The sequence below is a fragment of the Pleurodeles waltl genome, chromosome 12, assembly GCF_031143425.1.
Source record: "Pleurodeles waltl isolate 20211129_DDA chromosome 12, aPleWal1.hap1.20221129, whole genome shotgun sequence".
Lineage (NCBI taxonomy): Eukaryota > Metazoa > Chordata > Amphibia > Caudata > Salamandridae > Pleurodeles > Pleurodeles waltl.
In genome coordinates this window covers 531,869,888-531,896,810 of record NC_090451.1, presented here as the reverse complement: position 1 = coordinate 531,896,810, position 26,923 = coordinate 531,869,888, and the positions used below count along the sequence as shown (strand labels likewise).

General features: G+C 49.2%; 1 protein-coding gene across 5 annotated transcripts in view; it reads left to right on the top strand.

The window, feature by feature from the left end:
• SF3B3 (splicing factor 3b subunit 3) overlaps window positions 1-26,923 on the top strand; it is a 342,606-nt gene that overhangs the window by 279,682 nt on the left and 36,001 nt on the right. The window lies entirely within an intron of this gene.

The window sequence follows — 26,923 nt, the reverse complement described above, 5'->3', positions numbered from 1 at the left end:
AATAGGGCGAAACAAGTGGTTGAGGAGGGACAGACCATCTCCAACAACCAGATACGTTCCTCCATGGACGCTGCAGATACAGCTGCACGGACAATTAATACATCTGTAACTATCAGACGGCATGCATGGCTCCGAACGTCTGGATTTAAACCAGAGATTCAACAAGCAGTTCTCAATATGCCTTTTAATGAAAAAGAACTGTTCGGTCCAGAAGTGGACACAGCGATTGAGAAACTCAAAAAAGATACGGACACTGCCAAAGCCATGGGCGCACTCTACTCCCCGCAGAGCAGAGGGAATTACAGCACATTCCGTAAAACGCCCTTTCGAGGGGGGTTTCGGGGTCAAAGCACACAAGCCAGCACCTCACAAGCAACACCGTCCACTTACCAGGGACAGTATAGAGGAGGTTTTCGGGGACAATATAGAGGAGGGCAATTCCCTAGAAATAGAGGGAGATTTCAAAGCCCCAAAACCCCTACTACTAAACAATGACTCACATGTCACTCACCCCCTCCACACAACACCAGTTGGGGGAAGAATAGGTCATTATTACGAAGCATGGGAGGAAATCACTACAGACACTTGGGTTCTAGCAATTATCCAACATGGTTATTGCATAGAATTTCTACAATTCCCTCCAAACATACCACCAAAAGCACAAAATTTAACAACACACCATTCCAATCTCCTGGAGATAGAAGTGCAGGCACTATTGCAAAAGAATGCAATCGAATTAGTGCCAAACACACAAATAAACACAGGAGTTTACTCACTGTACTTTCTGATACCAAAGAAGGACAAAACGCTGAGACCAATCCTAGACCTCAGAGTAGTGAACACTTTCATCAAATCAGACCACTTCCACATGGTCACACTACAAGAAGTATTGCCATTGCTAAAACTACACGACTACATGGCAACTTTAGACCTCAAGGATGCTTATTTCCATATACCAATACACCCATCTCACAGGAAATACCTAAGGTTTGTATTCAAAGGAATACATTACCAATTCAAGGTACTGCCTTTCGGATTAACAACCGCACCAAGAGTCTTTACCAAATGTCTAGCGGTAGTCGCTGCACACATAAGAAGGCAGCAAATACATGTGTTCCCATATTTGGACGACTGGCTAATCAAGGCCCATTCGTTCATACAGTGCTCAAATCACACAAATCAGATCATACAAACCCTCTTCAAACTCGGGTTCACCGTCAATTTCACAAAATCCAAAATTCTGCCACGCAAGGTACAACAATACCTGGGAGCCATAATAGACACATCAAAGGGAGTAGCCACTCCAAGTCCACAATGAATTCAAAATTTCAACACCATCATACAACGCATGTATCCAACACAAAAGATACAGGCAAAGATGGTATTACAACTCCTAGGCATGATGTCATCATGCATAGCCATTGTCCCAAACGCAAGACTGCACATGAGGCCCTTACAACAATGCCTAGCATCACAGTGGTCTCAAGCACAGGGTCACCTTCTAGATCTGGTGTTAATAGACCGCCAAACTTACCTCTCGCTTCTGTGGTGGAACAACATAAATTTAAACAAAGGGCGGCCTTTCCAAGACCCAGTGCCACAATACGTAATAACAACAGATGCTTCCATGACAGGGTGGGGAGCACACCTCGATCAACACAGCATACAAGGACAATGGAACGTACATCAAACAAAACTGCATATCAATCACCTAGAACTTCTAGCAGTTTTTCAAGCACTAAAAGCTTTCCAACCAATAATAGTTCACAAATACATTCTCGTCAAAACAGACAACATGACAACAATGTATTATCTAAACAAGCAGGGAGGGACACACTCCACGCAGTTAAGCCTGCTAGCACAAAAAATTTGGCATTGGGCAATTCACAACCAAATTCGCCTAATTGCACAGTTTATACCAGGGATACAAAATCAACTCGCAGACAATCTCTCTCGAGATCACCAACAGGTCCACGAATGGGAAATTCACCCCCAAGTTCTGAACACTTATTTCAAACTCTGGGGAACACCTCAGATAGACTTGTTTGCGACAAGGGAGAACGCAAAATGCCAAAACTTCGCATCCAGGTACCCACACAAACAATCCCAAGGCAATGCCCTATGGATGAACTGGTCAGGAATATTTGCTTACGCTTTTCCTCCTCTCCCTCTCCTTCCTTACCTGGTAAACAAACTCAGTCAAAGCAAACTCAAACTCATATTGATAGCACCAACTTGGGCAAGGCAACCCTGGTACACAACGCTGCTAGACCTATCAGTGGTACCCTGCATCAAATTGCCCAACAGGCCAGATCTGTTGACACAGCACAACCAAAAGATCAGACACCCAGATCCAGCATCGCTGAATCTAGCAATCTGGCTCCTGAAATCCTAGAATTCGGGCACTTACAACTTACCCAAAAATGTATAGAAGTCATAAAACAAGCAAGAAGGCCATCCACCAGGCACTGCTATGCAAGTAAATGGAAGAGGTTTGTTTGCTACTGCCATATTAATCAAATACAACCATTACACACAACTCCAGAACATGTAGTGGGTTACTTGCTTCACTTACAAAAATCTAACCTAGCTTTCTCTTCCATTAAGATTCACCTTGCAGCAATATCTGCATACCTGCAGACTACCTATTCAACTTCCCTATATAAAATACCAGTCATTAAAGCATTCATGGAGGGCCTTAGGAGAATTATACCACCAAGAACACCACCTGTTCCTTCATGGAACCTAAATGTTGTCCTAACTAGACTTATGGGTCCACCTTTTGAACCCATGCACTCCTGCGACATACAGTTCCTAACCTGGAAGGTGGCATTTCTCATCGCCATTACTTCCCTGAGAAGAGTAAGCGAGATTCAGGCGTTTACTATACAGGAACCTTTTATACAACTACACAAAAATAAAGTCGTCCTAAGGACCAATCCTAAATTTTTGCCAAAGGTTATTTCACCGTTCCATCTAAATCAAACAGTGGAACTTCCAGTGTTCTTTCCACAGCCAGATACCGTAGCTGAAAGGGCACTACATACATTAGATGTCAAAAGAGCATTAATGTATTACATTGACAGAACAAAAAACATCAGAAAGACTAAACAACTCTTTATTGCATTTCAAAAACCTCACGCAGGAAACCCAATTTCAAAACAAGGTATAGCCAGATGGATAGTTAAATGCATCCAAATCTGCTACCTTAAAGCTAAACGACAGCTGCCCATTACACCAAGGGCACACTCAACCAGAAAGAAAGGTGCTACCATGGCCTTTCTAGGAAACATCCCAATGCAAGAAATATGTAAGGCAGCCACATGGTCTACGCCTCACACATTCACCAAGCACTACTGTGTAGACGTGTTATCCGCACAACAAGCCACAGTAGGTCAAGCCGTATTAAGGACATTATTTCAGACTACTTCCACTCCTACAGGCTGATCCACCGCTTTTGGGGAAATAACTGCTTACTAGTCTATGCAGAACATGCGTATCTACAGCGACAGATGCCATCGAACTGAAAATGTCACTTACCCAGTGTACATCTGTTCGTGGCATCAGTCGCAGTAGATTCGCATGTGCCCACCCGCCTCCCCGGGAGCCTGTAGCAGTTTGGAAGTTACCTTCAATTATTTCTATATGTATCATCTCAACCTTAAATAGGTGCATACTTAGTCACTCCATTGCATGGGCACTATTACTACAATTCAACTCCTACCTCACCCTCTGCGGGGAAAAACAATCGAAGATGGAGTCGACGCCCATGCGCAATGGAGACAAAAGGAGGAGTCACTCGGTCCCGTGACTCGAAAGACTTCTTCGAAGAAAAACAACTTGTAACACTCCGGCCCAACACCAGATGGCGAGCTATTGCAGAACATGCAAATCTACTGCGACTGATGCCACGAACAGATGTACACTGGGTAAGTGACATTTTCATTATTACTCCATTTCTAAGGACATACACCCTCCAGTTCAGACCGTAGTCTGCTTCCTCCATCTAAAGAAATCTGACCTTGCATACACTTCCATACGCCTTCACTTAGCTTCTATTGTGGCCTACATGCAGAACGGGGAACACTCTTCTCTATTCAAAATCCCGGTCATTAAGGCTTTCATGGAAGGGCTTAAACGAGTCATTCTGCCTAGGGTGCACCCAGCCTAGGTCTGGAACCTTAAAAGTTTTCCTTACCAGACTCATGGGCCCGCAATGAACCCGTACATTATCTGCTACAGTTCCTTTCCATGAAGTTCACCTTCCTTGTTACTATCACATCTCTGAGATGCGTTACCAAATTGCAGGCTCTCCGTCTTGAAGAGCCTTTGTTTCAGGTTCGTAATGATGGGATTGTCCTTGGAACTAGCCCCAAATTCCTTCCAAAAGTGGTATCCCTCTTTCACCTCAATCACTCCGTTTTTTTCCCACAGCCAGACTCTGTGACTGAGAGGGCCCTTCACACCACTGATGTAAAGCGTGCTTGCAGGTATTCCAATGATAGGGTAAAGCCCTTTTGTAAGGAAATGCCTCCTTGGCATGGTTGCCCCCTGACTTTTTGCCTTTGCTGATGCTATGTTTACAATTGAAAGTGTGCTGAGGCCTGCTAACCAGGCCCCAGCACCAGTGTTCTTTCCCTAACCTGTACTTTTGTATCCACAATTGGCAGACCCTGGCATCCAGATAAGTCCCTTGTAACTGGTACTTCTAGTACCAAGGGCCCTGATGCCAAGGAAGGTCTCTAAGGGCTGCAGCATGTCTTATGCCACCCTGGAGACCTCTCACTCAGCACAGACACACTGCTTGCCAGCTTGTGTGTGCTAGTGAGGACAAAACGAGTAAGTCGACATGGCACTCCCCTCAGGGTGCCATGCCAGCCTCTCACTGCCTATGCAGTATAGGTAAGACACCCCTCTAGCAGGCCTTACAGCCCTAAGGCAGGGTGCACTATACCATAGGTGAGGGTACCAGTGCATGAGCATGGTACCCCTACAGTGTCTAAACAAAACCTTAGACATTGTAAGTGCAGGGTAGCCATAGGAGTATATGGTCTGGGAGTCTGTCAAACACGAACTCCACAGCACCATAATGGCTACACTGAAAACTGGGAAGTTTGGTATCAAACTTCTCAGCACAATAAATGCACACTGATGCCAGTGTACATTTTATTGTAAAATACACCACAGAGGGCACCTTAGAGGTGCCCCCTGAAACTTAACCGACTGTCTGTGTAGGCTGACTAGTTCCAGCAGCCTGCCACCCCAGAGACATGTTGCTGGCCCCATGGGGAGAGTGCCTTTGTCACTCTGAGGCCAGTAACAAAGCCTGCACTGGGTGGAGATGCTAACACCTCCCCCAGGCAGGAGCTGTGACACCTGGCGGTGAGCCTCAAAGGCTCACCCCTTTGTCACAGCCCAGCAGGGCACTCCAGCTTAGTGGAGTTGCCCGCCCCCTCCGGCCACGGCCCCCACTTTTGGCGGCAAGGCTGGAGGGAACAAAGAAAGCAACAAGGAGGAGTCACTGGCCAGTCAGGACAGCCCCTAAGGTGTCCTGAGCTGAGGTGACTCTAACTTTTAGAAATCCTCCATCTTGCAGATGGAGGATTCCCCCAATAGGGTTAGGATTGTGACCCCCTCCCCTTGGGAGGAGGCACAAAGAGGGTGTACCCACCCTCAGGGCTAGTAGCCATTGGCTACTAACCCCCCAGACCTAAACACGCCCTTAAATTTAGTATTTAAGGGCTACCCTGAACCCTAGAAAATTAGATTCCTGCAACTACAAGAAGAAGGACTGCCTAGCTGAAAACCCCTGCAGCGGAAGACCAGAAGACGACAACTGCCTTGGCTCCAGAAACTCACCGGCCTGTCTCCTGCCTTCCAAAGATCCTGCTCCAGCGACGCCTTCCAAAGGGACCAGCGACCTCGACATCCTCTGAGGACTGCCCCTGCTTCGAAAAGACAAGAAACTCCCGAGGACAGCGGACCTGCTCCAAGAAAGGCTGCAACTTTGTTTCCAGCAGCTTTAAAGAACCCTGCAAGCTCCCCGCAAAAGGCGTGAGACTTGCAACACTGCACCCGGCGACCCCGACTCGGCTGGTGGCGATCCAACCCCTCAGGCGGGACCCCAGGACTACTCTAAGACTGTGAGTACAAAAACCTGTCCCCCCTGAGCCCCCACAGCGCCGCCTGCAGAGGGAATCCCGAGGCTTCCCCTGACCGCGACTCTTTGAATCCTAAGTCCCGACACCTGGGAGAGACCCTGCACCCGCAGCCCCCAGGACCTGAAGGACCGGACTTTCACTGGAGGAGTGACCCCCAGGAGTCCCTCTCCCTTGACCAAGTGGAGGTTTCCCCGAGGAACCCCCCCCTTGCCTGCCTGCAGCGCTGAAGAGATCCCTAGATCTCCCATTGACTTCCATTACAAACCCGACGCTTGTTTCTACACTGCACCCGGCCGCCCCCGCGCCGCTGAGGGTGAAATTTCTGTGTGGACTTGTGTCCCCCCCGGTGCCCTACAAAACCCCCCTGGTCTGCCCTCCGAAGACGCGGGTACTTACCTGCAAACAGACCGGAACCGGGGCACCCCCTTCTCTCCATTCTAGCCTATGCGTTTTGGGCACCACTTTGAACTCTGCACCTGACCGGCCCTGAGCTGCTGGTGTGGTGACTTTGGGGTTGCTCTGAACCCCCAACGGTGGGCTACCTTGGACCAAGAACTGAACCCTGTAAGTGTCTTACTTACCTGGTAAAACTAATCAAAACTTACCTCCCCTAGGAACTGTGAAAATTGCACTAAGTGTCCACTTTTAAAACAGCTATTTGTGAATAACTTGAAAAGTATACATGCAATTTTGATGATTTGAAGTTCCTAAAGTACTTACCTGCAATACCTTTCGAATGAGCTATTACATGTAGAATTTGAACCTGTGGTTCTTAAAATAAACTAAGAAAAGATATTTTTCTATATAAAAACCTATTGGCTGGATTTGTCTCTGAGTGTGTGTACCTCATTTATTGTCTATGTGTATGTACAACAAATGCTTAACACTACTCCTTGGATAAGCCTACTGCTCGACCACACTACCACAAAATAGAGCATTAGTATTATCTATTTTTACCACTATTTTACCTCTAAGGGGAACCCTTGGACTCTGTGCATGCTATTCCTTACTTTGAAATAGCACATACAGAGCCAACTTCCTACATTGGTGGCAGCGGTGGGATACAAGACTTTGCATTTGCTGGACTACTCAGCCAATACCTGATCACACGACAAATTCCAAAATTGTCATTAGAAATTGATTTTTGCAATTTGAAAAGTTTTCTAAATTCTTAAAAGACCTGCTAGGGCCTTGTGTTAGATCCTGTTTAGCATTTCTTTTAGAGTTTAAAAGTTTGTAAAAGTTTGAATTAGATTCTAGAACCAGTTGTAGATTCTTAAAAAGTATTCCAACTTTTAGAAGCAAAATGTCTAGCACAGATGTGAATGTGGTGGAACTCGACACCACACCTTACCTCCATCTACAGATGAGAGAGCTAAGGTCACTCTGTAAACTAAAGAAAATAGCAATGGGCCCCAAACCTACCAAAGTACAGCTCCAGGAGCTTTTGGCAGAGTTTGAAAAGGCCAACCCCTCTGAGGATGGCAACTCAGAGGATGAAGATAGTGACTTGGAGGGAAATTCCCCCCCTCCAGTCCTACTTAGGGAGAGCAGGGCTTCTCAAGCCCTGACTCCACAAATAATAGTCAGAGATGCTGGTTCCCTCACAGGAGGGACCAACAACTCTGAAATCACTGAGGATAACTCCAGTGAAGAGGACATCCAGTTAGCCAGGATGGCCAAAAGATTGGCTTTGGAAAGACAGATCCTAGCCATAGAGAGGGAAAGACAAGAGATGGGCCTAGGACCCATCAATGGTGGCAGCAACATAAATAGGGTCAGAGATTCTCCTGACATGTTGAAAATCCCCAAAGGGATTGTAACTAAATATGAAGATGGTGATGACATCACCAAATGGTTCACAGCTTTTGAGAGGGCTTGTGTAACCAGAAAAGTGAACAGATCTCACTGGGGTGCTCTCCTTTGGGAAATGTTCACAGGAAAGTGTAGGGATAGACTCCTCACACTCTCTGGACAAGATGCAGAATCTTATGACCTCATGAAGGGTACCCTGATTGAGGGCTTTGGATTCTCCACTGAGGAGTACAGGATTAGGTTCAGGGGGGCTCAAAAATCCTCGAGCCAGACCTGGGTTGACTTTGTTGACTACTCAGTGAAAACACTAGATGGTTGGATTCAAGGCAGTGGTGTAAGTAATTATGATGGGCTGTACAATTTATTTGTGAAAGAACACCTGTTAAGTAATTGTTTCAATGATAAACTGCATCAGCATCTGGTAGACCTAGGACCAATTTCTCCCCAAGAATTGGGAAAGAAGGCGGACCATTGGGTCAAGACAAGGGTGTCCAAGACTTCAACAGGGGGTGACCAAAAGAAAGGGGTCACAAAGACTCCCCAGCAGAAGGGTGATGAGACAACCAAAACTAAAAATAGTAAAGAGTCTTCTACAGGCCCCCAAAAACCTGCACAGGAGGGTGGGCCCAGAGCCTCTTCACAAAACAATGGGTACAAGGGTAAAAACTTTGATCCCAAAAAGGCCTGGTGTCATAGCTGTAAACAGCATGGACACCAAACTGGAGACAAGGCCTGTCCCAAGAAAGGTTCCACTCCAAACTCCCATCCAGGTAACACTGGTATGGCTAGTCTCCAAGTGGGATCAACAGTGTGCCCAGAGCAAATCAGGGTCCACACTGAAGCTACTCTAGTTTCTGAGGGTGGGGTGGATTTAGCCACACTAGCTGTCTGGCCGCCTAACATGCAAAAATACAGACAGCAACTCTTAATTAATGGGACTAGAATAGAGGGCCTGAGGGATACAGGTGCCAGTGTCACCATGGTGACAGAGAAACTGGTTTCCCCTGGCCAATACCTGACTGGAAAAACTTACACAGTCACCAACGCTGACAATCAGAGAAAAGTACATCCCATGGCAATGGTTACTTTAGAATGGGGAGGGGTCAATGGCCTGAAACAGGTGGTGGTCTCCTCAAATATCCCAGTAGACTGTCTGCTTGGAAATGACCTGGAGTCCTCAGCATGGGCTGAGGTAGAGCTAAAAACCCATGCAGCCATGCTGGGTATCCCTGAACTGGTGTGTGTGAAAACGAGAGCACAATGCAAGGCACAGGGTGAAAAAGTAGAGCTGGAGTCTGGAAAAATGGCCCAGCCTACCAAGAGAACAGGAAAGTCAGTTGGGAAACCAACTGCAACACAGCAAAAGAAAGGGAACCTCTCTTCTCAGGAAGAAGTTCTGCCCTCTGAGGGAACTGAGCCTTTGGAACTTGAACCTTATCAGGTTGAGCTCTTAGGCCCAGGGGGACCCTCAAGGGAAGAGCTGTGTAAGGGACAAGAAACCTGTCCCTCTCTTGAAGGCCTTAGGCAGCAAGCTGCTGAAGAGTCCAAAGGCAAGAAAAATGGAACACATAGGGTCTATTGGGAAGATGGGCTCCTGTACACTGAGGCCAGAGACCCCAAACCTGGTGCCACTAGGAGAGTGGTAGTGCCTCAGCTGTTCAGAGAGTTCATCCTAACATTGGCCCATGACATTCCCCTTGCTGGACATTTGGGACAAACCAAGACGTGGGAGAGGTTAGTCAACCACTTCTACTGGCCCAATATGTCCAACATGGTTAAGGAGTTTTGCCTCTCCTGCCCCACCTGTCAAGCCAGTGGTAAGACAGGTGGGCATCCAAAGGCCCCCCTCATTCCACTTCCAGTGGTGGGGGTGCCCTTTGAAAGAGTGGGTGTGGACATAGTTGGTCCACTGGAACCTCCCACAGCCTCAGGAAATATGTATATCCTGGTAGTAGTGGATCATGCTACCAGGTATCCTGAAGCTATTCCCCTTAGGTCGACTACTGCCCCTGCAGTAGCCAAGGCCCTCATTGGTATCTTTACCAGAGTGGGTTTCCCTAAGGAGGTGGTGTCTGACCGAGGTACCAACTTCATGTCAGCATACCTAAAGCACATGTGGAATGAGTGTGGAGTGACTTATAAATTCACTACACCATACCATCCACAAACTAATGGCTTGGTTGAGAGATTCAACAAGACATTAAAGGGCATGATCATGGGGCTCCCAGAAAAACTCAAAAGGAGATGGGATGTCCTCCTGCCATGTCTGCTTTTCGCTTACAGGGAGGTACCACAGAAGGGAGTAGGGTTCTCACCCTTTGAACTTCTGTTTGGTCATCCTGTAAGGGGACCACTTGCCCTTGTTAAAGAAGGCTGGGAGAGACCTCTCCATGAGCCTAAACAGGACATAGTGGACTATGTACTTGGCCTTTGCTCTAGAATGGCAGAGTACATGGAAAAGGCAACCAAAAACCTTGAGGCCAGCCAACAGCTCCAGAAGTTTTGGTATGACCAAAAGGCTGCACTGGTTGAGTTCCAACCAGGGCAGAAGGTCTGGGTTCTGGAGCCTGTGGCTCCCAGGGCACTCCAGGACAAATGGAGTGGCCCTTACCCAGTACTAGAGAGGAAGAGTCAGGTCACCTACTTGGTGGACCTGGGCACAAGCAGGAGCCCCAAAAGGGTGATCCATGTAAACCGCCTTAAGCTCTTCCACGACAGGGCTGATGTCAATCTGTTGATGGTAACAGATGAGGATCAGGAGGCAGAGAGTGAACCTCTCCCTGATCTTCTGTCATCAGACCCAAAAGATGGTACAGTAGATGGAGTGATCTACTCAGACACCCTCTCTGGCCAACAGCAAGCTGATTGTAGGAGAGTCCTACAACAGTTTCCTGAACTCTTCTCCTTAACCCCTGGTCAGACACACCTGTGTACCCATGATGTGGACACAGGAGACAGCATGCCTGTCAAGAACAAAATCTTTAGACAGTCTGACCATGTTAAGGAAAGCATCAAGGTGGAAGTCCACAAGATGCTGGAATTGGGAGTCATTGAGCGCTCTGACAGCCCCTGGGCTAGCCCAGTGGTCTTAGTCCCCAAACCTCACACCACAGATGGAAAGAAAGAGATGAGGTTTTGTGTGGACTACAGAGGGCTCAATTCTGTCACCAAGACAGATGCTCATCCAATTCCAAGAGCTGATGAGCTCATTGATAAATTAGGTGCTGCCAAATTCCTAAGTACCTTTGACTTGACAGCAGGGTACTGGCAAATAAAAATGGCACCTGGAGCAAAAGAAAAGACAGCATTCTCCACACCTGATGGGCATTATCAGTTTACTGTTATGCCCTTTGGTTTAAAGAATGCCCCTGCCACCTTCCAAAGGTTGGTGAATCAAGTCCTTGCTGGCTTGGAGTCCTTTAGCACAGCTTATCTTGATGATATTGCTGTCTTTAGCTCCACCTGGCAGGATCACCTGGTCCACCTGAGGAAGGTTTTGAAGGCTCTGCAATCTGCAGGCCTCTCTATCAAGGCATCCAAATGCCAGATAGGGCAGGGAACTGTGGTTTACTTGGGACACCTTGTAGGTGGAGGCCAAGTTCAGCCACTCCAACCCAAGATCCAGACTATTCTGGACTGGGTAGCTCCAAAAACCCAGACTCAAGTCAGGGCATTCCTTGGCTTGACTGGGTACTACAGGAGGTTTGTGAAGGGATATGGATCCATTGTGACAGCCCTCACTGAGCTCACCTCCAAGAAAATGCCCAAGAAAGTGAACTGGACTGTGGACTGCCAACAGGCCTTTGACACCCTGAAACAGGCAATGTGCTCAGCACCAGTTCTCAAAGCTCCAGATTATTCTAAGCAGTTCATTGTGCAGACTGATGCCTCTGAACATGGGATAGGGGCAGTTTTGTCCCAAACAAACGATGATGGCCTTGACCAGCCTGTTGCTTTCATTAGCAGGAGGTTACTCCCCAGGGAGCAGCGTTGGAGTGCCATTGAGAGGGAGGCCTTTGCTGTGGTTTGGTCCCTGAAGAAGCTGAGACCATACCTCTTTGGGACTCACTTCCTAGTTCAAACTGACCACAGACCTCTCAAATGGCTGATGCAAATGAAAGGTGAAAATCCTAAACTGTTGAGGTGGTCCATCTCCCTACAGGGAATGGACTTTATAGTGGAACACAGACCTGGGACTGCCCATGCCAATGCAGATGGCCTTTCCAGGTTCTTCCACTTAGAAAATGAAGACTCTCTTGGGAAAGGTTAGTCTCATCCTCTTTCGTTTGGGGGGGGGTTGTGTAAGGAAATGCCTCCTTGGCATGGTTGCCCCCTGACTTTTTGCCTTTGCTGATGCTATGTTTACAATTGAAAGTGTGCTGAGGCCTGCTAACCAGGCCCCAGCACCAGTGTTCTTTCCCTAACCTGTACTTTTGTATCCACAATTGGCAGACCCTGGCATCCAGATAAGTCCCTTGTAACTGGTACTTCTAGTACCAAGGGCCCTGATGCCAAGGAAGGTCTCTAAGGGCTGCAGCATGTCTTATGCCACCCTGGAGACCTCTCACTCAGCACAGACACACTGCTTGCCAGCTTGTGTGTGCTAGTGAGGACAAAACGAGTAAGTCGACATGGCACTCCCCTCAGGGTGCCATGCCAGCCTCTCACTGCCTATGCAGTATAGGTAAGACACCCCTCTAGCAGGCCTTACAGCCCTAAGGCAGGGTGCACTATACCATAGGTGAGGGTACCAGTGCATGAGCATGGTACCCCTACAGTGTCTAAACAAAACCTTAGACATTGTAAGTGCAGGGTAGCCATAGGAGTATATGGTCTGGGAGTCTGTCAAACACGAACTCCACAGCACCATAATGGCTACACTGAAAACTGGGAAGTTTGGTATCAAACTTCTCAGCACAATAAATGCACACTGATGCCAGTGTACATTTTATTGTAAAATACACCACAGAGGGCACCTTAGAGGTGCCCCCTGAAACTTAACCGACTGTCTGTGTAGGCTGACTAGTTCCAGCAGCCTGCCACCCCAGAGACATGTTGCTGGCCCCATGGGGAGAGTGCCTTTGTCACTCTGAGGCCAGTAACAAAGCCTGCACTGGGTGGAGATGCTAACACCTCCCCCAGGCAGGAGCTGTGACACCTGGCGGTGAGCCTCAAAGGCTCACCCCTTTGTCACAGCCCAGCAGGGCACTCCAGCTTAGTGGAGTTGCCCGCCCCCTCCGGCCACGGCCCCCACTTTTGGCGGCAAGGCTGGAGGGAACAAAGAAAGCAACAAGGAGGAGTCACTGGCCAGTCAGGACAGCCCCTAAGGTGTCCTGAGCTGAGGTGACTCTAACTTTTAGAAATCCTCCATCTTGCAGATGGAGGATTCCCCCAATAGGGTTAGGATTGTGACCCCCTCCCCTTGGGAGGAGGCACAAAGAGGGTGTACCCACCCTCAGGGCTAGTAGCCATTGGCTACTAACCCCCCAGACCTAAACACGCCCTTAAATTTAGTATTTAAGGGCTACCCTGAACCCTAGAAAATTAGATTCCTGCAACTACAAGAAGAAGGACTGCCTAGCTGAAAACCCCTGCAGCGGAAGACCAGAAGACGACAACTGCCTTGGCTCCAGAAACTCACCGGCCTGTCTCCTGCCTTCCAAAGATCCTGCTCCAGCGACGCCTTCCAAAGGGACCAGCGACCTCGACATCCTCTGAGGACTGCCCCTGCTTCGAAAAGACAAGAAACTCCCGAGGACAGCGGACCTGCTCCAAGAAAGGCTGCAACTTTGTTTCCAGCAGCTTTAAAGAACCCTGCAAGCTCCCCGCAAAAGGCGTGAGACTTGCAACACTGCACCCGGCGACCCCGACTCGGCTGGTGGCGATCCAACCCCTCAGGCGGGACCCCAGGACTACTCTAAGACTGTGAGTACAAAAACCTGTCCCCCCTGAGCCCCCACAGCGCCGCCTGCAGAGGGAATCCCGAGGCTTCCCCTGACCGCGACTCTTTGAATCCTAAGTCCCGACACCTGGGAGAGACCCTGCACCCGCAGCCCCCAGGACCTGAAGGACCGGACTTTCACTGGAGGAGTGACCCCCAGGAGTCCCTCTCCCTTGACCAAGTGGAGGTTTCCCCGAGGAACCCCCCCCTTGCCTGCCTGCAGCGCTGAAGAGATCCCTAGATCTCCCATTGACTTCCATTACAAACCCGACGCTTGTTTCTACACTGCACCCGGCCGCCCCCGCGCCGCTGAGGGTGAAATTTCTGTGTGGACTTGTGTCCCCCCCGGTGCCCTACAAAACCCCCCTGGTCTGCCCTCCGAAGACGCGGGTACTTACCTGCAAACAGACCGGAACCGGGGCACCCCCTTCTCTCCATTCTAGCCTATGCGTTTTGGGCACCACTTTGAACTCTGCACCTGACCGGCCCTGAGCTGCTGGTGTGGTGACTTTGGGGTTGCTCTGAACCCCCAACGGTGGGCTACCTTGGACCAAGAACTGAACCCTGTAAGTGTCTTACTTACCTGGTAAAACTAATCAAAACTTACCTCCCCTAGGAACTGTGAAAATTGCACTAAGTGTCCACTTTTAAAACAGCTATTTGTGAATAACTTGAAAAGTATACATGCAATTTTGATGATTTGAAGTTCCTAAAGTACTTACCTGCAATACCTTTCGAATGAGCTATTACATGTAGAATTTGAACCTGTGGTTCTTAAAATAAACTAAGAAAAGATATTTTTCTATATAAAAACCTATTGGCTGGATTTGTCTCTGAGTGTGTGTACCTCATTTATTGTCTATGTGTATGTACAACAAATGCTTAACACTACTCCTTGGATAAGCCTACTGCTCGACCACACTACCACAAAATAGAGCATTAGTATTATCTATTTTTACCACTATTTTACCTCTAAGGGGAACCCTTGGACTCTGTGCATGCTATTCCTTACTTTGAAATAGCACATACAGAGCCAACTTCCTACACCTTTCGTGACACTCAACAACTTTTTGTAGTTTTCATTAAGCAACACTCTTTCAAAAGCAGGCAAGTTAGATGAATGATTTAATGTATCCAGACCTGCTACATTGAGGCTTAAATAAATCTGCCTTGCCAGGTCTCATTCCACTCACAATAAAGGGGCCACTGTGGCTTTCCTCTGCAAGATTCCCTTAGCTGACATCTGTAAATCAGCTACCTGGTCCACTCGACAAATATTCACCAATCACTACTGTGTGGATATTTTAGTACACCAATATGTCAGAATTGAAGCTGTCCTAAGAACTATTGATCCTCTGCAGCATTCTCCTGCTGACTACCGCTTGATGAAGTACTGCCTTATAATCTTTGCATAGCATATACATCTACAGACCCACACGGCTACAAATGAGATGCTACTTACCCTGTAAACATCTGTTTTTAGCGTGCAGTGTTGTAGGTTTGCATATGCTCACCAACCTCTCCAGAAGCCTCTGGTTGTTGATCTACTTTTTTCACTTAACTTCTGCAGTCCTACCTTACTGCATGGTCGTAACCCTACCCTATTCAACACTGCATCCCTTCTCCATCTCAAAAGATATAATTTGGGCAGAGATTGGGCTTATCAACGGTGATCACTATTCACACTGGATGTAAGGAAATGCCTCCTTGGCATGGTTGCCCCCTGACTTTTTGCCTTTGCTGATGCTATGTTTACAATTGAAAGTGTGCTGAGGCCTGCTAACCAGGCCCCAGCACCAGTGTTCTTTCCCTAACCTGTACTTTTGTATCCACAATTGGCAGACCCTGGCATCCAGATAAGTCCCTTGTAACTGGTACTTCTAGTACCAAGGGCCCTGATGCCAAGGAAGGTCTCTAAGGGCTGCAGCATGTCTTATGCCACCCTGGAGACCTCTCACTCAGCACAGACACACTGCTTGCCAGCTTGTGTGTGCTAGTGAGAACAAAACGAGTAAGTCGACATGGCACTCCCCTCAGGGTGCCATGCCAGCCTCTCACTGCCTATGCAAGTATAGGTCAGTCACCCCTCTAGCAGGCCTTACAGCCCTAAGGCAGGGTGCACTATACCATAGGTGAGGGTACCAGTGCATGAGCATGGTACCCCTACAGTGTCTAAACAAAACCTTAGACATTGTAAGTGCAGGGTAGCCATAAGAGTATATGGTCTGGGAGTCTGTCAAACACGAACTCCACAGCACCATAATGGCTACACTGAAAACTGGGAAGTTTGGTATCAAACTTCTCAGCACAATAAATGCACACTGATGCCAGTGTACATTTTATTGCAAAATACACCCCAGAGGGCACCTTAGAGGTGCCCCCTGAAACTTAACCGACTATCTGTGTAGGCTGACTAGTTCCAGCAGCCTGCCACACTAGAGACATGTTACTGGCCCCATGGGGAGAGTGCCTTTGTCACTCTGAGGCCAGTAACAAAGCCTGCACTGGGTGGAGATGCTAACACCTCCCCCAGGCAGGAGCTGTAACACCTGGCGGTGAGCCTCAAAGGCTCACCCCTTTGTCACAGCACCGCAGGACACTCCAGCTAGTGGAGTTGCCCGCCCCCTCCGGCCCGGCCCCCACTTTTGGCGGCAAGGCCGGAGAAAATAATGAGAATAACAAGGAGGAGTCACTGGCCAGTCAGGACAGCCCCTAAGGTGTCCTGAGCTGAGGTGACTCTAACTTTTAGAGATGGAGGATTCCCCCAATAGGGTTAGGATTGTGACCCCCTCCCCTTGGGAGGAGACACAAAGAGGGTGTACCCACCCTCAGGGCTAGTAGCCATTGGCTACTAACCCCCCAGACCTAAACACGCCCTTAAATTTAGTATTTAAGGGCTACCCTGAACCCTAGAAAATTAGATTCCTGCAACAAGAAGAAGGACTGCCTAGCTGAAAACCCCTGCAGAGGAAGACCAGAAGACAACAACTGCCTTGGCTCCAGAAACTCACCGGCCTGTCTCCTGCCTTCCAAAGAACTCTGCTCCAGCGACGCCTTCCAAAGGGACCAGCGACCTCTGAATCCTCTGAGGACTGCCCTGCTTCGACGACGACAAGAAACTCCCGAGGACAGCGGACCTGCTCCAAAAAGACTGCAACTTTGTTTCAAGAAGCAGCTTTAAAGAACCCTGCAACTCCCCGCAAGAAGCGTGAGACTTGCAACACTGCACCCGGCGACCCCGACTCGGCTGGTGGAGAACCAACACCTCAGGGAGGACCCCCGGACTACTCTACGACTGTGAGTACCAAAACCCTTCCCCCCTGAGCCCCCACAGCGCCACCTGCAGAGGGAATCCCGAGGCTTCCCCTGACCGCGACTCTCTGAAACCTAAGTCCCGACGCCTGGAAAAGACCCTGCACCCGCAGCCCCCAGGACCTGAAGGACCGGACTTTCACTGCAGAAGTGACCCCCAGGAGTCCCTCTCCCTTGCCCAAGTGGAGGTTTCCCCGAGGAAGCCCCCCCTTGCCTGCCTGCAGCGCTGAAGAGATCCCTTGATCTCTCATAGACTAACATTGCAAACCCGACGCTGGTTTCTACACTGCACCCGGCCGCCCCCGCGCTGCTGAGGGTGAAATTTCTGTGTGGGCTTGTGTCCCCCCCGGTGCCCTACAAAACCCCCCTGGTCTGCCCTCCGAAGACGCGGGTACTTACCTGCAAGCAGACCGGAACCGGGGCACCCCCTTCTCTCCATTCTAGCCTATGCGTTTTGGGCACCACTTTGAACTCTGCACCTGACCAGGCCTGAGCTGCTGGTGTGGTGACTTTGGGGTTGCTCTGAACCCCCAACGGTGGGCTACCTTGGACCAAGAACTGAACCCTGTAAGTGTCTTACTTACCTGGTAAAACTAACAAAAACTTACTGTAGGAAGTTGGCTCTGTATGTGCTATTTCAAAGTAAGGAATAGCATGCACAGAGTCCAAGGGTTCCCCTTAGAGGTAAAATAGTGGTAAAAATAGATAATACTAATGCTCTATTTTGTGGTAGTGTGGTCGAGCAGTAGGCTTATCCAAGGAGTAGTGTTAAGCATTTGTTGTACATACCCATAGACAATAAATGAGGTACACACACTCAGAGACAAATCCAGCCAATAGGTTTTTGTATAGAAAAATATCTTTTCTTAGTTTATTTTAAGAACCACAGGTTCAAATTCTACATGTAATATCTCATTCGAAAGGTATTGCAGGTAAGTACTTTAGGAACTTTAAATCACAAAAATTGCATGTATACTTTTCAAGTTATTGACAAATAGCTGTTTTAAAAGTGGACACTTAGTGCAATTTTCACAGTTCCTAGGGGAGGTAAGTTTTGGTTAGTTTTACCAGGTAAGTAAGACACTTACAGGGTTCAGTTCTTGGTCCAAGGTAGCCCACCGTTGGGGGTTCAGAGCAACCCCAAAGTCACCACACCAGCAGCTCAGGGCCGGTCAGGTGCAGAGTTCAAAGTGGTGCCCAAAACACATAGGCTAGAATGGAGAGAAGGGGGTGCCCCGGTCCCGGTCTGCTTGCAGGTAAGTACCCGCGTCTTCGGAGGGCAGACCAGGGGGGTTTTGTAGGGCACCGGGGGGGACACAAGTCCACACAGAAATTTCACCCTCAGCAGCGCGGGGGCGGCCGGGTGCAGTGTAGAAACAGGCGTCGGGTTCGCAATGTTAGTCTATGAGAGATCTCGGGATCTCTTCAGCGCTGCAGGCAGGCAAGGGGGGGGTTCCTCGGGGAAACCTCCACTTGGGCAAGGGAGAGGGACTCCTGGGGGTAACTTCTCCAGTGAAAGTCCGGTCCTTCAGGTCCTGGGGGCTGCGGGTGCAGGGTCTCTCCCAGGCGTCGGGACTTTGGATTCAAAGAGTCGCGGTCAGGGGAAGCCTCGGGATTCCCTCTGCAGGCGGCGCTGTGGGGGCTCAGGGGGGAAAGGTTTTGGTACTCACAGTATCAGAGTAGTCCGGGGGTCCCTCCTGAAGTGTTGGTTCTCTTCCAGGGGATCCTCATCAATAGTCATAAACATTGAATATTCCCGCCCTTGTGCGGGGACCCCGGAGCATATATAAAATATATACACATTATACATGTGTAACAAACAGTCATGCAGGCTATCATGTTAAAAACAGGCTAAAATGCTTTATTTCTATGAAGTTTTTTTTTTTTTTTTTTTTTTTTTTTTTTAAATACTACAATAGAGCATAAATAAGTACCCAAGCTCCTAAAACTAGGCTTGGGGAAGTAAGCAGTAGCAAACTCTAGTGAAAAAATAGAGAAAACTGCATTGAAAAACAATGAAGCATTCTTAGCCAATAGGCTGCATGTAGGTTAACACAGGAGAACCATAAAAACTTTGGCACTGTGCCTTTAAGACCCTGAGCACCTCCAGTATCCCACCATGCCTCAGGGGTGAAGGAAAGGTGACAGTTGGTTCACAGTTAGGTCAGTTCTTTTTTCCGGCTCCTTCTGAGAGGATCCTGGAGCATTGAGCTCTCAGTTTTTCTGAGTTTTCCTCAGAAAAATTCTTTAAAAAAGCGTTTTTTCACTTTTCACTCGACAAGTAACATCTTTGTCTGAGCTAGGAAGGTTTTTTCTGACAGAAAAATGCCTTCTCTTTTTGTCAAATGCCCTGCTTGTGGGAAGAAGAAGGCCCAGTCAGATCCCCACTCTCTGTGCATAGTGTGCCTGCCTCAGAGTCACTGCCCTGACACTTGTAAGAACATGTCTAGGAGGACTCTGAAAGACAGAGAGAAGATCCGACTTCATGGGCTTCAGGAGAGGAAAAGAACATCGTCCTCCTCGCTCCCCAGGCATCCAGAAGGCCATTCTCAGGAGAGAATGGCCCGGTCGACGTCGACAGGTAGGAAAATACCTGTTTGTTCACCGTCGACGTCGTCGCTACCACCGTCCCACCGGCATAGATCGCCGGCGACGGCGACGCACCCGACGTCGAAGGGAACGGCGTCGAGGGAACATCAGAGTAGGGGCAGGTCTCCGTCGACGGCAGCCCGCCGATCGACGTCGAGCCACCGCCGGCATGCCCGGTCGCCGCCAAAGGCTGTGCGCCCCCCGACGTCAGGACACACGACGTCGAGATCTCCACGACGGCACGGGAAACATCCGCCGTCAACCTCCCATCGCTCCACGTCGAGGCACACGACGGCGAGCAGGTCGAGGTCCAAGGAACGCCGTTCGACGTCAAGGCACTCAACGTCGAGGCAATCAACGTCGAGGCAGGACCAACCGACTGGGCGTCCTTCGACGTCGAAACAGCCATCGACGTCGACGCAGGTTTTACCTGTCCAACAGGGAGCAGAACATCGCCCCTCGCCAGACAAGGCTCAGTCTCCAGTGGTCTCCATACCGAGCGACTTCTCGGTCAAGAGCATCTCCTGGGCATGTCTCGCCCATCAACCTATCTCCGAGATGGCTGGAGAGCCTCAACAGACCAGCGGCCTCCCCAGATTCGCAATATTCGCGAATGTATTCACCCACTGCCTCCCCGCCAAGAACGCCATCGCCGACAGCCGGGGCAGAACGGGCTCGTTCAGCTCCTCGACAGCCGACCGCGAGGCCTAGGCGCTCGGCTACAGCGTCCCGCAGCAGATCTCGCTCTCAACGGAGATCCAGGTCGCGCTCAAGAAGATCACCCTCTTGGTCTTCATCAGGTTCTTCTGTCAGGCGTTACTCACCTACTCTTACAGATTCACCACCTGCTAGAGTCTCACCAGTGGATGACATAACCATTTTCAACGAGGTGTTGCTAAGAGGAGCACAGAAACTCAATATAGAGGTTCCAGAACCATCTACCTCCTCATCAATCATCTTTGAGACACTACAACAGAGATCAGCGTCGAAAAAGTTGCTGCCTCTAGTGCCTGGTTTGTTGCAGCCGACCATGGACACTTTTCTGGCCCCAGCCTCGCTTAAGTCTGCCCCGGCTCGGATTCTTAAAAAGTACAAGGCTCCAGAGCAAGACCCTTTATTCCTTAGGAAGGATCCGCCACCAGACTCAGTGATCATAGCTGCCGCCCGAAAGACCCACTCGGTGGCATCTTCATCCACGGTACCCCCGGATAAAGAGAGCAGGCATTTAGACTCTCTGGGAAGAAAGATGTGCGGGACAGCGGCTTCAGCAATGAAGGTCTCTAGTGCGTCTGCGCTCCTGGGCAGGTACGATCGTTCTCTGTGGGATTCCCTCAGTAGATTTACAGAAAAACTGCCCAGAGAAGACAGGCAAGATTTCCAAGAGATTCTACAGGAAGGATGCCTGGTATCTAACCAAGTTATCAGCGCGGCAGCGGATGGGGCGGATTTGGCGGCTCATGGGTACGCACATGGTATCTGTGCGAGGAGATCTTCCTGGCTGAGGCTCACTGGCTTGAGACAGGAGGCACAACAAAGTATCCTGAATCTCCCATTTGCCGGGAATTCTCTATTCGGTGCCCATGCAGACGAAGAGATGGCCCGCATGAAGACCGAGGTGGATACCATGAAGGCGGTAGGCCTCGAAAGAAGGAAAGATTTCAGGCGGAGGTACAGACCGTACGATAGACGCCCTTTCCAACAGAGGGTTCAAACCCCTCATTGGTCGCAAAGGTCTCAGCAACGACAGGGACGCCCTCTGTTTCAGCGAAGAAACACAAGGGAGCGAGGGTCAAGTAGACCTCAACAGTCCACTCCAAAAGCACCCACTAAGCAATGAAGTCTCGCTTCCCTCAACACTGTACACCACTCCGGTGGGGGGAAGTATTATTGCTCATCTTCACGAGTGGCACTCTATCACAAGAGACAAATGGGTGCTCAATATTGTCGAACATGGCTATTCTCTCCTTTTCAAGCAGCCTCCACCACACTTGCCACCAACCAAACACAATCCGGCTCATCTCACCTTGCTACGCAAGGAGGCTCTCGCCCTCCTAAGAAAGAATGCCATAGAAAGGGTTCCACCTGCCCACAGAGGAAAGGGGGTCTACTCCCGTTACTTTCTAGTAGCAAAGAAGGGTCAAGAGGGCGTTTTCAGGCCAATCCTGGATCTAAGACTGCTGAACAAATACATAAGAAAGCATAAGTTCAGAATGCTAGCGCTTCACCAAATTTTCCCTCAACTGCATCAGGGAGACTGGATGTGCTCCATCGACCTGCAGGATGCGTATTTCCACATCCCAATAGCTCCAAAGCATCGAAAATTCCTGCGCTTTCGAGTAGCGTTACAGCATTACCAGTTCAGGGTTCTACCCTTTGGCCTGAAATCTGCTCCAAGAGTTTTCTCGAAATGTATGGCAGTGGTGGCGGCGCATCTACGAAGACAAAGGATATACATATATCCATACCTAGACGACTGGCTACTAAAGGCTTCTTCTCCGGAGCAGGCGAGAAGCCATCGGGACATTGTACTAGGAGTTTGCGAAGCTCTAGGTCTTCAGGTCAATTACCAGAAGTCAACCTTGACTCCAACGCAGAGTCTTCACTACCTAGGAGCTATCATAAACACAGAACTACAAAAAGTGTATCCTTCGGAGGAACGACTGTCCTCAATAAACATGAAGTGCCAGGACCTGTTGAGAGCCAGCGCACCTACGGCACGTCAGGTGACATCACTACTGGGCTCCATGGCATCGTGCATCTTTATTGTCCCAAATGCCAGACTCCACATGAGACCCCTCCAAGAGGCATTGGAGGCCAATTGGAGCCAAAGAACAGGTCGCTGGGAAGACACAATGCGGCTACCGGAGGTAGCACTGCAGTCATTGAGATGGTGGATGCACAGACCTCACCTGTCAGTGGGCGCTCCGTTTCACCAGGTACTTCCATCCGACACTCTGGTAACGGATGCGTCTCTTCAGGGATGGGGGGCTCATCTGGGTCCTTTTTCAAGCGCAGGGTCTGTGGTCAGACAAGGAGAAGCAGTACCACATCAATCTGCTAGAACTCGGAGCGGTCCATCTGGCTCTCAAGTCTTTCACACCGCTAATTCAGGGGAAAACTCTATTGATACAGACGGACAATACAACCACGATGTATTACTTGAACAAACAAGGGGGAACGAGATCCCTACCCCTTTCACGAGAGTCCCAAGCGATATGGCATTGGCTCCTGGCCAGAGGAATGTCAATCACAGCAGTTCACCTGCCAGGTCAGCAGAACGTAGAAGCAGACTTTCTAAGCAGACACCTGGAGGACGTTCACGATTGGGTCCTGCACGACGAAGTCGCAGAATACATCTTCGCGCAATGGGGTCGGCCTCAACTGGACCTCTTCGCAGACGATGTAAACAGGAAATGCCCAGACTTCGCATCCAGGTTCTACCGTCCAGGATCTCGAGGGAATGCCCTGTTGATCGACTGGTCAGGGACATTTCTTTACGCTTTTCCTCCGATTCCCCTCATTCCGGCAGTGATCAGCAAACTTTACGGATCCAGGACCAGAATGATTCTTATAGCGCCACAATGGCCTCGACAATTCTGGTACACGGATCTCCTCAACCTGTCGGAAAAACCTCACAGGAGGCTGCCGTGCAGACCGGATCTTCTGAGCAGAATGGAGGGCAGGATTCTGCATCCCAACCTACCCTCTGAGCTTAACAGCATGGCTCCTGAATTCCTGCAGTATGGGCACCTAGGACTCTCGCAGGAGTGCATGAACATCTTGAAAGAGTCCAAACGGCCTTCCACGCGGCGTTCCTACGCTTTTAAGTGGAAGAGATTCTACATATGGTGCTGTCAGCAAGGCCATAATCCCATACGGGCGCAGGAGGACGTCATACTGTCCTATTTGCTTCACCTAGCGAAATCCGGTCTGCAGGTATCATCTATTAAGGTACATTTGTCTGCTATTACTGCCTATCGCAAGTCACCTTCTCAGGAATCCTTCTTTACGAAACCTGTAGTCAAGGATTTCTTAGAAGGTTTGAAGAAAGTTTTTCCGCCAATTCGGAGGCCTTCTCCTCCGTGGGAACTGAACATAGTCCTAGCAAAACTTATGGGCCCTCCTTTCGAGCCTATCCATAAGGCCTCCTTACAACACCTTACGTGGAAAACGGCTTTTCTGGTGGCCATTACTTCAGCGAGGAGGGTCAGTGAGATCCAGGCCTTGTCTGCAAAAGAACCGTACACGGTTTTTCATGACAATAGAGTAGTTCTGCGAACTCACCCATCTTTCCTTCCGAAGGTGGTGTCAGAATTCCATATTAATCAGACCATAACTTTACCAACGTTCTTTCCCAATCCGGAAACTCCGGCTGAGAAAGCATTGCACTCATTAGACTTGAAAAGAGTGCTGAAATTTTATCTGGACAAGACAAAATCGATTAGAAACTCTAACCGCTTGTTTGTGAACTATGGTCATTTAAGGACAGGAGAAGCAGCATCTAAGCGAACAATATCAAGATGGATAGTCTCTTGTATTGTTAATACTTACCAGCTAGCTAATAGACAATTGCTAGCGCGGCCTAGAGCGCATTCCACAAGGGGAAAAGCGGCTACAGCTGCTCTCCTTAACAATGTTCCTATATCTGAGATTTGTAAGGCTGCTACATGGAAGTCTGTCCATACTTTTACAAGACATTATTGTTTAGACTCAGATGCAAGAGCGGATGCCCAAGTGGGGCAGGCCTCTCTAAGGAATTTATTTGCGTAAGACATGTCTATTCCTGCACTTCTATCGGACAGTCCGCTGGGTTTAGGGATGGGCTTGCTAATCTATTCAATGTTTATGACTATTGATGAGGATCCCCTGGAAGAGAAGGATAAGTTACTTACCTGTAAATCCTAGTTCTCTTCCAGGGGTATCCTCATCAAAGTCATAAACAACCCACCCTCCTCCCCGGACACACGTCTACTGGAAGTGCAGGACAGACAGTATTTTGATTCAATTATACAAATTGTCACCGTAAAAAGAACTGACCTAACTGTGAACCAACTGTCACCTTTCCTTCACCCCTGAGGCATGGTGGGATACTGGAGGTGCTCAGGGTCTTAAAGGCACAGTGCCAAAGTTTTTATGGTTCTCCTGTGTTAACCTACATGCAGCCTATTGGCTAAGAATGCTTCATTGTTTTTCAATGCAGTTTTCTCTATTTTTTTCACTAGAGTTTGCTACTGCTTACTTCCCCAAGCCTAGTTTTAGGAGCTTGGGTACTTATTTATGCTCTATTGTAGTATTTAAAAAAAAAAAAAAAAAAAACTTCATAGAAATAAAGCATTTTAGCCTGTTTTTAACATGATAGCCTGCATGACTGTTTGTTACACATGTATAATGTGTATATATTTTATATATGCTCCGGGGTCCCCGCACAAGGGCGGGAATATTCAATGTTTATGACTTTGATGAGGATACCCCTGGAAGAGAACTAGGATTTACAGGTAAGTAACTTATCCATCTCCACCAGCCGAGTCGGGGTCGCCGGGTGCAGTGTTGCAAGTCTCACGCTTCTTGCGGGGAGCTTGCAGGGTTCTTTCAAGGCTGCTGGAAACAAAGTTGCAGCCTTTCTTGGAGCAGGTCCGCTGTCCTCGGGAGTTTCTTGTCTTTTCGAAGCAGGGGCAGTCCTCAGAGGATGTCGAGGTCGCTGGTCCCTCTGGAAGGCGTCGCTGGAGCAGGATCTTTGGAAGGCAGGAGACAGGCCGGTGAGTTTCTGGAGCCAAGGTGGTTGTCGTCTTCTGGTCTTCCTCTGCAGGGGTTTTCAGCTAGGCAGTCCTTCTTCTTGTAGTTGCAGGAATCTAATTTTCTAGGGTTCAGGGTAGCCCTTAAATACTAAATTTAAGGGCGTGTTTAGGTCTGGGGGGTTAGTAGCCAATGGCTACTAGCCCTGAGGGTGGGTACACCCTCTTTGTGCCTCCTCCCAAGGGGAGGGGGTCACAATCCTAACCCTATTGGGGGAATCCTCCATCTGCAAGATGGAGGATTTCTAAAAGTTAGAGTCACCTCAGCTCAGGACACCTTAGGGGCTGTCCTGACTGGCCAGTGACTCCTCCTTGTTGCTTTCTTTGTTCCCTCCAGCCTTGCCGCCAAAAGTGGGGGCCGTGCCCGGAGTTGGCGGGCAACTCCACTAAGCTGGAGTGCCCTGCTGGGCTGTGACAAAGGGGTGAGCCTTTGAGGCTCACCGCCAGGTGTTACAGCTCCTGCCTGGGGGAGGTGTTAGCATCTCCACCCAGTGCAGGCTTTGTTACTGGCCTCAGAGTGACAAAGGCACTCTCCCCATGGGGCCAGCAACATGTCTCTAGTGTGGCAGGCTGCTGGAACTAGTCAGCCTACACAGATAGTCGGTTAAGTTTCAGGGGGCACCTCTAAGGTGCCCTCTGTGGTGTATTTTACAATAAAATGTACACTGGCATCAGTGTGCATTTATTGTGCTGAGAAGTTTGATACCAAACTTCCCAGTTTTCAGTGTAGCCATTATGGTGCTGTGGAGTTCGTGTTTGACAGACTCCCAGACCATATACTCCTATGGCTACCCTGCACTTACAATGTCTAAGGTTTTGTTTAGACACTGTAGGGGTACCATGCTCATGCACTGGTACCCTCACCTATGGTATAGTGCACCCTGCCTTAGGGCTGTAAGGCCTGCTAGAGGGGTGTCTTACCTATACTGCATAGGCAGTGAGGGGCTGGCATGGCACCCTGAGGGGAGTGCCATGTCGACTTACTCGTTTTGTCCTCACTAGCACACACAAGCTGGCAAGCAGTGTGTCTGTGCTGAGTGAGAGGTCTCCAGGGTGGCATAAGACATGCTGCAGCCCTTAGAGACCTTCCTTGGCATCAGGGCCCTTGGTACTAGAAGTACCAGTTACAAGGGACTTATCTGGATGCCAGGGTCTGCCAATTGTGGATACAAAAGTACAGGTTAGGGAAAGAACACTGGTGCTGGGGCCTGGTTAGCAGGCCTCAGCACACTTTCAATTGTAAACATAGCATCAGCAAAGGCAAAAAGTCAGGGGGCAACCATGCCAAGGAGGCATTTCCTTACACAACCCCC